The sequence below is a fragment of the Euprymna scolopes genome, chromosome 15 (genome assembly GCF_053919585.1).
Source record: "Euprymna scolopes isolate OS-2025 chromosome 15, ASM5391958v1, whole genome shotgun sequence".
Taxonomy (NCBI): domain Eukaryota; kingdom Metazoa; phylum Mollusca; class Cephalopoda; order Sepiida; family Sepiolidae; genus Euprymna; species Euprymna scolopes.
In genome coordinates, this window is record NC_136496.1 from 67,925,704 (window position 1) to 67,940,274 (window position 14,571).

Sequence of the window (14,571 nt, forward strand, 5' to 3'; positions counted from 1 at the left end):
GGGGACCGTTCAACTTAAAATTCCCGAATCGACTTTTTTTTTAAATTTATTTTTTATAAATGTATGCATAAGACTTTAAATCTGGCCAGAAAAACGTGAAAATCACATTCCAATGTTTCTTTTTACTTGCCTCCCGACGTGGGCAGAGTTAGACACAAGGTCGGCATTTAATGTGGAGGAAATCCATTTCTCAAAAATGGGCACTCTTGATTGAGACAAAAATTTAAATTGCCTCAGTATATAAGGAGTTCTCCTTCTCTGACTGAGGACAGAAAATATTAAACGTGCTATTTAAAAACAGATACTATACTTTACTCCTTGTCAAAAGGCCAAAGAGAATTTGTAAACACTGTATTGTTTGTCCATTTTTTTCACTTTTCAATTTTTTGCATCTGTCTCCGATTTGGGTTAAGTACGCATAAAAATTAAAATCTAAAATGCGTTGTCAAGGTAAAAATTGTTAATAACTAGAAGTTAATGTAAAAATATTATTTTCATAATTTTTCTGTTTTTATTTAATGTATCTTTATTGGCCGTTTTAAAGTTTTTTATTGTTTTAATTGGAATTCATTGAGATTAGTATTATTTATTAATTTTTATTTATTGCAGATCCTCATCTTTTTTTTAGTTGTTTCACGACGTTTCGGCCAACTATCTCTCTGGCCTTCGTCAGGTGGTAACCACAACGGGATAGGAATCTCCTGACTGCATTCACTGCAATTACGGCCTTCTTCCGTAGTTGTTGTCATCTCACCACGTTTTGTCCAAGTAAGCCTCTGGCCGGCTTTGGGTTGGATTGAAACCGCTATCTTCAGACAATTTTCACCTAGAACCGTAGAAATATTCAACATCTCTATCACGCGCCACGGGCCCCGAAGAGAAACAGCTAAGAACAGATGAGGATAATAATTCGCAATAAATAAAAATTGAAGTTTTTTGTAGTAAACTTTTGCCTAGTAATATAATGATATCTATTGATAATTATTATTAATAATTATATATATTAATATACTAGACTTCGCGCGTGCGTGTGTTTTCTCCCAAAGTAAATTTTACCCATAGAGTGAATGTGGTATTTTGGTGACTGGAACTAATTTAAAGAAGAGGGATGCATGTTTGATTGGTGGTGGGCATAACAAGTTCTTCCCATTTTACGTTAAATTGATATGCAAGCTGGTCCATCATTCTGCATTTTGAAATAATTGTTTCGTTTTGTTTTTTTTTGTTTTTTTTTTTTGTTTTGTTTTTTTTTTATTCACGAAAAATAAATGATACAATACAACGGTTTATTTAAAATGGATAAAATGAACCAAACAACAAGAAAAATAACTTTAATGTTCACTTGTAGCTCCTATTTAAAACTATAGGGGGGGGTCGACAATAGTCTTCACCAATTTAGATAAGAGAATTTAATGGTAAAAGTACAGAATAGTTAACAGTCGATCAATTGTAAAAATAACTTATACACAACGAATTAGAATTTAATTAGCTACTGACCTATATGCTAAAATTATTTTTTTTAATTTTATTATTTAATTTTTGTTCATTTTCAGCTGTATTTACATACACATGAAACGATATTAACTTGCCGCTTAACTGTTGGAGGGAGGGGGGGTAATTCCTGAAAAGTTTTTTAAATCCCATACAGCTAACCCTAAGTCGGGACTAGCCACTTTGACTTAGGGTTAGTGGCAGGAAAATTCATTTTTGTTTACAACTTTTTGGAAATTATCCCACCCTTTTCCAACGGTTTAGCAACAACAAACGCAACGGCGCAACGGAACGCCCATTTGTTTCACGAAATAAAAATTCAAAATAAAAAGGTTATCTTTACGATTACTGTTTCCATTTCTCTTCCGGTTGTTCGTCCGTTTTTAATTGATTTTTTTATCGATTAAATTGGTAAGTGAAAATAGGTAAAGGAAGTCTCCGTCCTTCCCCCATATTAAAAGGAGCTTTTCTAAATAATAATGTTATTATTTATAAAAATCATTCCTAAGATGGGGAAGAGCAACCGGAAACTAAGTGGAAAATGTAAAGATAACAAAACAAATCTTAAAAACAGTTCCAGCTCGTTAAAAGTATACAGGTTTCGAATAGTGATGTTTTTACAATTTCTTGGCTGCTTTTTTACCTAGTTAGCAAATACTTAGGGACTGCCAAAATTCACCACAGAATTACCCCACTCTATATGTAATGTAACTTTATTATAAATTAATATTATCAGTATAACTTTTGGGTGCAAGTCTATAAATGGTCCACAAGTAATTTTTCCCTGAGTAAGACATTTTAAGCAAAGTTAAAAATTGTATTTAATTTTATGGTGCTATACATGTTATGTTGTAAGTGTTATTTTTGAAGTACCAAATATGCGAATATGTTACGTTGTTTTTATTTAGATGACAACTTATATATTTGTTGTTGTTCATGTTGTAAGAGTCTTAGTGTGTTCATGTGTGTGATCATGTTGTGAGATGCTAGATATTATATATATTCATTGTGAGTGTTCATGTTGTCTTAGGATGTTCATGTTTGTGGAGATAGCATATTGGAGACATAAACAGGGTACATATGAAGAGAGAGACAGTTCTGTATATATATAATAGACAGTGTACATGTTACTACAAGAGAACCAAGCCTATAATTCAATGAGAGGAGATTTATGGATATCTTGATAGATAGACCGAGAGTGCATTTGACATTTACGTTTTGGCAGTTGTACATTTTTATAAACACAAAGTTCATATTAATACTATTTCACTTTACCTTTGTTTTGATAGAATGACACAACACAAGACGGCAGTTATAAAAACACATGATGATACGTTTATTTCTTCTTCGACCGGTCGAACATGATTTTGTATTTCAGGGATTCAAGTTGTTACATGGTTATCTCTAAACCCTCTCGCTTCCAGAGGGAGCCTTGACTCTAATGGAGAATCGGTCTGATCTCCTCTGCTTCTCTGATCTGACTGCCTTCTCTGGGTTCTCCTCCTGACTGATTCTGATTCTGACTTATTTAACTAACTTCATAACTCATGACGTCACTGCATGATCCACGTGCCTCTCAGACACATGGCATGACATGCCTCTGTGTTTAAGCATGCATTGTTATTCACATGTTTCTTACAAAGCTGGCCCTCTAACCTAATTTTCGTAACTAACTTCACAAATAACATTTTCCATTGTCCGTTTTTAAATTCCTTATTTTAATTTTCATTTTTATAACAGAAACAAAATTCATCATTACATTCCTTTTTTAATAAATAGATATCTAACTATTTTGTGTGAGCTAATGGCAATTCCACATTCCTTATTTTCAATAACATTCTGTATTTATTTTAACTTATGATTGGAATTCTCAATTCCAAATCTAGCTTTGCAAGTTCGAATCCTTGACTATCCTATTTTATATTTACTCACTTACATACAGTCTTAGAAGGTCCATCCTCCTAGGCTTTATCTTGTTTCTTGAGAAGGGGTTAGTTTATTGCTAATCTCCTGAGGCACTCCTAATGAAGAATGTTAATTCGGCTGCTCAAGCATTTTTTGTAGGTCAGACTGCACTTCCTTTAGTATGCTGTTTTTTTTTAATCACTACTTAGCCTTATGTCTAACATCCTGGCATGGAAAAAAATGAATTTTTTACTAAAATATGAATATTATTTTATAGTGAAATTAATTGTTTCATCATCCGTTGACCAAAAGATCCAGTAACCATTTGTTTTAGTTATGTCCCTTTGTTTCCCCACAAGGGCAACTTTAGGTCAGTGTTGAGAAAAATCTGGTTTCCCAAAAAGGATTACTTTGGATCAAAACATGTACGGTCCTGTCAGCAATCCCTCATGAACAAGGGTACAATCCACCTTCACTTCGAAAGGAGAAACTAATGCCTGAGCTGATAGCCTCCTGAGATTAGAAAAATATACTTTGAAATATTTATTGCACAAATAAATATTATATATAAAAATACATTATGAACAAATTAAGCACACTGCCATTCAAAAGTGTGGGGATAATGGGTGTTGTTGGTTTCAAATACATTAAATTGTCTATTATTTTTTTTTTTTCAAGTCAATACATTGAACAAGGGTGTGATGAACTTAACTAGAAATATCTCAGTTACCACAATACCACATTCATTCCAGGGACTGTCCTTAAAATAACCCCAAATTTGAAAAAAGTTATATTGAATTATTTACAGTAATAACATTTCATTAGAAAAATACACTTTGAGTTTAGCCTGGAAGCCAAATAATATTGTTTTATATTGAACTTATGAGTTGTTAATACTAAAAGAATTTGCTAAAGACAACGTTTTTGTACCATTTTCATGCCTTCTTATGAAGATTAATATATATATATATATATATATATATATATATATATATATATATATATATATATATATATATAAACTACTAGCAGAGCTAACCGGTGTTGCTTAGGCCAAGAGTGTAACATTTCTATTAAAACTTATATCTCTCTACCTCTCTCTTCCCCCCTCCTCAACCCCTCTTTCTCCTCGGCTCAATCTTCTCTAGCTAGATATTCACACTCTCCTTTATACAAAAGATTCCTGGTGGAATTAGTTGGTATTTTCTTTCCAAATTGATACATAATAAAACTAACACACTCCCCCACTACCGGCGGAACCCAGCCCAGTTGACCCTCAGAGAATGAATTATATTTTCTTAAGTTTTAGATTTTATTAATTATTCAGAGCAATACCAATCAAGAATATACCAACTTTGTAGGTGTTTGTTTTGTAGTTTTAGGTGGATATACAAACATACACACATACATTGCCCTTTATATAGTAGATTAAATCTTATATCTATAAGTCTTGTTCCAATTTTGATAAAAATCCGTGAAATGATTTTGAATCTAGGAAAATGTTTAAAATTTAGGGCTAAGGGGGAAGGGCTTAAGAACAAATTGAAATGATCTCACTTAATTGGCATCTCATAATTATGGATCAAATTTCATGCAAATCAGTAATATTGGAATTTTCAAATCGGAGATTGTGCCCATATTGTGCTTCCCAAAAACTGGCATATTTTTGAATATTTATTAACTGCTGTCTAATATCTACGGTTGAAACTTCATCAAAATCAAAGGTATCTCATATACTATTTGAATTTTCACAGAAGGCTTCCAGTGTCTCTTTGCATAAAACTAAATATACCCCACATTACTACTCACCCGTACACCTAGCAGCTTGGTTCCAAAATTCATAATAATCAGTTAATTAGGTTTAGAATGAATCCCACGTAGATAGGCACCCTATTTAAATGCTTACCACTGAAGTAAGGCTGGGAGGTAGGTCAAACCAGCTCTGAGGCAGCGCTCTGGTTGGGTACAATAGCTGAGAATGGATGTCTCAGTGTTTTTCAGTTGAAGTGATTGACAATAACCCCTGCTCTTGAAGAAGTAGGGTAATACTTAGGAGATAGTGGCATGCAGAGATCTGGTGATGTCTGGGCCCAACTACTTAATTGTCTGTCCCCCCACCCCCATTCCTTTGAGTACATCACAGCTGGGAGGGTGTACCTCATATTATAACCTAGTCAAGTGGTTCCCAAATTTTTTTACAGTGGCACACTATTGAGCTCTTTAAATTCTCATGGCACATCTATCTAAAAAAAGAAAAATCAATATTTTCTATTCATAAAGCTTTCTTTTTCTTTTTTTTTCTTTTTTTTTTTTTTTGCAACAAAATAATAAAGTTTAGTTTGAAGGCTAAGTTGTGATCGGTAGTAAGGTGCCTTTCCATCTAACTTGAAACCATTGCTTCATTAGATAATGTTTGACTGCACACAACACAAATCGGAGAAGAAATCTGTGCATCTTCATGCCAGCAAAATCCAAATTTCAAGTAATCATCACCATACAATCGATGAACTTCTGTTTTTATTCTTTTTTATAAAATTATATAGAATTACTGTTGTCATCATGACCTTTTTCTTTGTAGAAATTTGTCGATAATTAAATATGAATTGGATCTAAAATTGAACAGAAACATAAAGAGAATTTTTATGATATTCAATCATGTTTTTTTTTATTTATTATTTTCCCAATTAAAACCTTAATTTGCAACACCTAAATAGATAAGAAACACCTACAAAGAATTTGTTAATATTTTAAATGAAATTACTCATATAAAGCATAACAACGCTTACGAATGTTTATTATTATCAGAAAAATACAAATATCTAACGATTTAAACAAACGATTTATATAACATCTTCTCTTTTTATCGGTTAATCATGAATATCAAGCAATTAATAAAGTGTGAGTTAATATTTACTGCATCAATACAAACAACTTCACTTCTAACGATATTAAAACTTTTTTCCACTTTGTAACTTAAACCTATAACCCCTTCACAGCATACCATTAATCATTCTACAGCATCCTAATGTGCCACGGCACAGTGGTTGAGAACCACTAGCCTGGCCAAACCATTCCTGATTCCAACAAAGAAAACTCTGATGGATCAAGTCAGACCCTAAGAGCCAGAATGGTGCCAAGGTGAACTGGCTGATATGAACGTTAGAATCAAGGCCTGAATGGGGACAGAAAAATAAAATTTGGTGACAAACATTGTATTTTATATCTAGATATAAGAAAATGGTGCACAATAATAATGGCACAGTAAAAAATGGCTCAAGCAGATAAATAGGAAATATGTCACAAAGCAAGAATATAGAGCAGTGGTTCTCAAACTTTTTTCTCAGTTGACCTTAATCGTGCACTTAAAGACCATGATCCTCATAAGTGTTAGTTGCATATATGTTATTTTATATGATTAATTGCTCACTGTATTAGTAAAGGAAAAGCATAAAAAATTTTTTTTACTATTTTTACCTCCAAAAACTTGTATTGCCATTTGGCTATTATTTGGGATCATATCTGACAAGGTACTCTCGGGGAGTTGAATATCGCAATGTCTGTACAGATTACTTTTAAACTTCTGCTTGTCAGTACAGGCAGAGAAGTAGAAAACAGGGAGGGAAATACAAAGTCTAGCAATCTGAGGGAAGAAATTATTAGAATAGAAGGTTTCCTGGTATCGCAGGACCTCAACAGTGAAGGGGTGAGATTTTGCCGCTTGTGAGGTTGGTCAGGAGTATGTATGTCTAAGGAGCGCAAGTACTATGAGTTCATCAGGGCACATTCCATAAAAGTTTTTGTAAAACAGGTACAGAGATGCAATATTGCAGCATTGGGACAGAGGTTGGAGCTTGGTATACAGTGCAAGACCTATTAGATTTGAGATTCTTTTTCTTTCTTTTTTTCTTTTTTTGACTCTAAGAGAGAGAGAGATAATATTCCATACATAGGTGAATGGTTGGCTTCGTAGAGGTATAGGATACTCTCAGGTTTAAGTAGAATGTTATTTGTTATGGCAATCGGTTGTTGAGAATGTTTTTTTGTAATTGTTAAATGAAAGCAGTTTGGCCTTTGTAGCATTAAAGGTTACCTTTAATTCGCAGCCGCACTACAACAGATTTGGAAAAGGTTAAGGTTAGGATTTACATTTTTACTTTTAAAAGTAAATACAATTTTCTTTTTTATCTGACAATTTTTAAAATATTTTCCATCCAAGCTTTTGTATAAACTTATTGTGAGATTTTCGCTTATATTTTTCCCACATGCCATATTTTCTTATTTATCAACTTTATCATTGTTATTTGTGCCATTTAACTTGTGCCAGTAATACCTAAATTCATAGACATAAATGATAGCGAATATTTACGGCTAACATTTGATCAAATAATCAGCAGAGTTATTTCCCTTGGTCTGTGCCAAAATTATGAATAAACATTTTTTTATTGGATAATGTTTTTTTTTTGTTTTTTTTTTTTTGTTTTTTTGCGCTCCCATCCCTAAAAAACAGTTTAAAATGGATGTAGACTTTTTAACAGTACGCGATCACTTCACACTTCGCTTCACGTAGTTGCAGAAAAATGTGTGTATTAAAATGACACCCAAATAATCTGAAATATTTTTAGCTCGTAATTATTTGTTGCTTTCAACGCCCAACTTGTATACTTATTGGTCAATTTAGTATGTTACCCTCCACTGCATCACTAAACAAAATTGTCACAAAAAAAAAGGTGACTTTATTTACCAATTTGCTGTTCAGTGATTAACTTACATAAATATAGAAAAATATGATGGTTTCAGATACGAGTCAATAATGTTGTGCCTATTTGCTGATTTCCACGCAAGGACAAAGTCAAACATAAGAACAGTTTTTAATATGGAAAAGATATCCAACTCCCCAAAGTTGGCACTCTTGATTGGGACAAAAATAAAAACTGACTCAGTCTAGAAGGATTTTTTTTTTCTAAATGAAGCCAGAACAGATACTACACTTTGGATTATTTAGTTGCTAAAAGAAGTGATAAAAATTAGGCACAAGGTCCTTAAAAATGTGCAGAGTGAGTAAGGAGACAATGGTCATCCTCTGTCAATCCTGTTTTTAACTAAATTCATTAGCAGTCTCCACAATACCAAATTTACTCTTACAAGCTATCATAATTAAAATATCTCCAACGAGTACTACACTTTGATCCTAGTTCATGTGACAGTATATTTAAGTTCACTAGGTACATGCAAAACCAATGTGCGATCCTCAAAATGTAAAAATATTTGGGAATTTATTAGTATAGGCAACAAAATTAAAAAAGTGGTTAATAAACAAATATATAACAAATAAATTTCACCAAAGGCAAGATAAGTTACTCTTCTACCTACCTGGATAAGTTTTTGGTATTTTAACTTATTTTAAAGTGTTTAATTAATTTGAAACACAAGTGGTGTTAAGTGTTATGTTAGAACAAGAAAAGGGTGGTGGACATGAGACAGTAATATTTGGAGTCTCCATAATCACTCAAAAATGGAAAATTAAACAAAATTCTAGAAATCAATCAATTATAATGAAATTTTCAATATTTATGAATTAACAATCACATAATCTAATAAACTTATTATATTTTGTAAAATGGTGATGAAAATGTGTTATTTTGTGTAAAAAAGATTACCTTTATTAAAGTTATATTTTTAAGTACTTAAAAAACGCATGGGTTTATTTTTGTTTTTATTATGACAATAAAGCATCGTGAATGTTAATAATATAAATTTTTTTTCAGATATTTCTTATATACTACAAAAAAAAAAAAGCCCCCCAAATCAATGTTAATGAAATCAATATAACTCAAAGAAACATTAATTTTTCACCAAAAAAAAATAATAAAATTGCAAAAAATATTTCATGTGATTTTTAATATAACAGTTTCTGGGAAAATTTTGTGATATTCTAATATTTCCCTTATATGCATGAATGTGTAAATGCCAACGTAAGAACTTTTTTGTATTTACAATGCAAAAAAGTTTTTAAAAGATTGAGGTCCTGGACTATTAAGATATTTTTAAATTGAGATGATTTCTACTTAGATTAATTTGAAGAAGTATCTATGGACAGAATAGCAAAAAAAATAAATAAATAAAAAGTAAGTTTGTAATTCTTTCATTAATAAATAATCATTTTCTTTCAAATTTGAATTCTATTTAATCATTAATAAAGAATTGCTTTAGCTTAGTTTTTAATGAATAATAAAATTTAAGAATAAATTAAGTAATGTAATTGCTAAAAATCATGCAGTATGCAGTTTGTCAGGAACAAAAATAAAAAGTTTTGAACATTTTATAAAAGTTTCATTTCAAAGGAAAAACATTGGTAAATAAATGTCATCAATAATTTTAGAGTGTTATTGAATAAAAAACTTATACCAAGTTAAGTATGAATCTATTTTAGATAAAGATAAATAAATTCTTACTCATGTACATTCAAAAATATTATAATTAAATAAGAATCTCCTTTATTATTAGAACAAAATTAAATTAATTAAGCAAAATTATTTTGGCATGTGTGTTCCATACTTTTTTGAAAGTCAGCAGGCATTTTGTATTTACATTTGTCCAAAGACATTTTTGAAATGTGAATCACTTCTTTGGATAATTATTCAATTTTTAGTAAAAAGCATATATACACTTTTTTTTTTTAATCAGTATCTTCATACCTTAATCTACTAATTATCATTGAAAATAATAAGGAAACTGATAATTATTTTTCCAGAGATTTTTAAGGTTAATTTATGTGGATTTTAAATTTTAATGAATTTAATATTAAATAGTAGTAGGGAAAAAAGGACGTTATATATTTCTTTTTGAGTAATACAAAGAAAAAAATGTATGGTGCTATGAATTAAATACGTTTTGGTTCCTTTTTGTTAAAATCTTGATTATTCTAGCATATTTAAACATTTCAAATATGTTTTTCTTCTGATTAAATGCATAATCCTAAAAAGATTTTAACATGAAATGGTTCATATATATATATTATTCCTTAATTCGAATTCATTTTTGAGATGAGCATTATATATTAATTTATTTTTATTTCGGACTATTATTCTCATCTTTATTAGTTGTTGTTTTTTTATCTTTTATCCAACCTTGATCGCCCTTCGGGGCCTGTGGCGCAGTTGATAGAGACGTTGAATCTCTACAGTTCCAGATGGACATTGTCTGAAGATAGCGGTTTCAATCCCACCCAAAGCGTGCCAGAGGTTAATTGGTCAAAATGTGGTGAGACGACAACAACTACGGATGGCAGTGATGGCTGAGAATGCAGTTAGGAGATTCAAAGTTCCTATCCGTTGCGGTTACCACCTGACGAAGGCCAGAGGAATAGTTGGCCGAAACGTTGTGAATAAACAAAAATCAATAAAAGATAAAAAAAAAAAACAATTAATAAAGATGAGAATAATAGTCCGAAATAAAAATAAATTAATATATGAAATGGTTCCTCATTTAATAATATTTAAAAAAAACACACACAAAGCAATAATATAAAACCATTTTTATCGCCTATACACAATTTTTTGTTGCATTCTGTTGACACTGTTAGACTCATAATTTACCATAGATTGATTAAATTAAAAGTCAAAACAGTACCACAAATGTTAAATATTGGAACAGTTTTTCTTTTCTTACAAGGGAGTCATTACTTATCAAGACCTGAGCGCCACTCAAGGATTAGGGTTAATGAGCGTAAGTTGGTCACTGGGAGAGCCTGGTAATAGTTAGTGATAGAAATAAGGTAGAAATGGATTATTTCGGGGGACGGCTCAACAAAAACTTGTTTACATTGGACTTAAAGATGATCATATTGTAGTCAGCTGAAAAGCAGGTCAGTGGAACAGAATTCCACAGGCAAGCAGTTCTAGGAAAGAGGCTTTCTTCATGGAATTTGCGTTTAGATTTAGGTACAGTTGAGAGTGGAGGAAATTATTGATAGTCATTGTACCTAGGCAGGTGTTTTTTGTGAATGCTTAGCAGGAGAGGGGAATATAGATTGATGCTCAGATAATCACTTGCCATGAAAATAACAATAGAGCAGAGACAGGCTCGCAATGTCTCTTCTGTAGGAAAGAGGTTGTAGGGAAGAGAGAAGGGCATCATCTACTTTGTTTCAAAGCCAATTTTGAACTTTGTCAAGACAGGATAGGAATCCGTGAAGCTCCTGCCTATAAATACAATATATAAAGAAGTATATCCAATAAACTTATTTTTATTTTTTTAATTTATTTTTGCACCGGGTGAAGCTATTATTACTTTTGGTAAATATAATGGCTCCGAATAATGAATTGCCAAATGAGAAGTTTAAACCTTTTTAGCATCCATATTTTTTAATAAATAAAATTGAATTGCTATTAGTAGTGTTTTTATATATTAGTACCTTATGAAATTATGTTAATTAGTATGAATTTCGATGAAAGTTACGCAGAGTACATGTCAGAATAACCTGGTGGAAAATGGAAATAGACTCAGCACAGCTTGTGTGATTGAGATGAGAGTTCAAAAGTTAGCTTCCGAGAAAAAAACACACTAGAAATGCAGGTGTCAAATAATTTAGTTAGAAATGATCAGGTGTTCAGGAGATGGAACAGTTTTTAAGCAGTTTGAGTCGGGAAACAGACAGACAAGACGTGCCCGACGATCTTAGAAATCTAAGTGAATATTTTTTTAAAACTCTGTCCATTCGTTGACCATTTTAAGGCTAAGTAAGAAAATGAAGTAAAAATTAATTTATGTGGTCTCTTCCCCAAAGAGAAAACTCCCTGAATAAAACTTTTGAATGCCAACACGTTTCCATTGTGTTTCACACATGAATAGATTCGTTTTGAGTTAAACAGAAAATCAACAACCATAAGGGATCACAGTCCACATACGGAAAAGCAATCATAATAATAAAGAATGAAAGACCAACGACCACGCATGTATGTAAAAAGACTTTTATTATTTTATTTGTTTCGTAATCGCTCACTAGCAAAAACTCCACAAGTGCAAAAGTATGCATTTGTTGAAAAAGATTACGTGCGAACGATTTGTTCAAGTTTGTTCATTTAAACTTGTATTATAAAAATGTCACACACATGCAAATAATTGTTTTGGAGAGAATTGAGCACAATAGGATGGAATTAGTCACTGCGACATAGAATCAGTACAAATTATGGCCTTGTGTTTTAGAAAAAGTGCAGAGGAGTTTAAATATACTTCAATATGTTTAAGGAAAATGTGATTTGAATATTAAAAGGATTGAAATTGTGTTCTTGGTGATACTATTGAGGGACAGGAAGGAGATGGTGTGACAGAATGCTAAGAGATGTTGTCTAGTAGGTTTGCATATATGAGGAACAAGCAAATGCTGTTCAAGCAAATTACTAAAGTCTCAAAGTCATGTTGGAATTAACAGCAAGTGTAGTGACAGCTTTAATATAAAAGTGGAAGTACATCAGGATCTTTACCAAGTCAATTGCTTTTCATTTGTATTTTACAAGCATTATCCAGGGAGGTGGAGGAGGAGGAGGGGTGGTGGTCGTGATTTTCGTATATGTATATATATATATATATATATATATATATATATATATATATATATATATAATATAAAGCTGAATGTGTGTGTGTGTGTGTGTTTGTGTGTGTGTGTCTGGTCACGAATAGGCTCCTATATGGTTGACTATTTTAAAAAAAACTAATTACATATAATGATAGAAGATGTATCAAGACACAAGAATGATCTGGCAGAACGGTGGTTCATTAAAATTGTGAGGTCTGCGATCGCGCCTGGTCCACAAAGGATGGAAATAAAAAAATTAAAAATTAAAAAAAAAAACGTTTACAAGTGTTTTTGATATAGATGCACATAATAATACTTCGATAAGTATGTTTTAACTTAAATAGGGATGATATAATAAAATTGTGGGGTCTGCGTTCACGCCTGGCCTCCATAGAATGGAAATAGGTACAAACTTTAATAAAGATTTTTCATACCTATCTACATAAGTATACTTTGATAATTATATTTCAGTTTGAAGAAATATGGCATAATAAAATTATGGGGTGTTCGTTCGCACCTGCCCTCCATAGAATGGAAATATGTCACAAAGTTTAACAAGGTTTTTTATATAGATCCACAGAATATTGTGATAAGTGTTTCAGTGTGAACAAGTATGTTATAATAAATTATGTGGTTTATCTATTTTATTTTTACTTTCATTATATTTTGCTTTGGTTTTGATACCCCCAAATTCGAAGCTATCTCTTTACAACCCTTCCTTTTCATAACCTATCATACTTTCATAAATCAGAGTCCATTTTCTGTAGGCTGTTTTTGAACCCAGTCAACAAGGGGTGCTTTTGCTAGTAATACACACACACACACACACACACACACACATATATATATATATATATATATATATATATATATATATATATATATATATATATATATATATAATATAATATATATATGTAATATAATATAATATATATATATAATATATGTATATATATGATATATATATGTAATATAATATAATATATATAATATAATATATTATATAATATATAATATATATATAATATAATATATATATATATAATATATATATGTAATATAATATAATATATATATAATATAATATATATATAATATATATATAATATATGTATATATATGTAATATATATATATTATATATATATATGTATATATAATATATATATAATATATATATGTAATATATATATATATAATATATATATAGTATATATAATATATATATAATATATATAATATGTGTATATATATATGTAATATATATATAATATATATATATGTATATATATATAATATATATATAATATATATATGTAATATATATTATATATATATAATATATATATATCATATATACATATATATATAATATATATAATATATATATACATATAATATATGTGTAATATATATATAATATATATATATATATATATATATATATATATAGAGAGAGAGAGAGAGAGAGAGAGAGAGATTAGTGATGAGATGATTCCAATATTTTTCCTGATTCAGATATAATTATCGATTTTGTTTTAAATTTCAAATTCCAGTACAATTTACTATTCTTTGTAAAACTTCAAATATTTAACT

General features: G+C 30.4%; 1 protein-coding gene across 1 annotated transcript in view; it reads left to right on the forward strand.

The window, feature by feature from the left end:
- LOC145293863 (uncharacterized) overlaps positions 1-14,571 on the forward strand; it is a 101,711-nt gene that overhangs the window by 77,384 nt on the left and 9,756 nt on the right. The window lies entirely within an intron of this gene.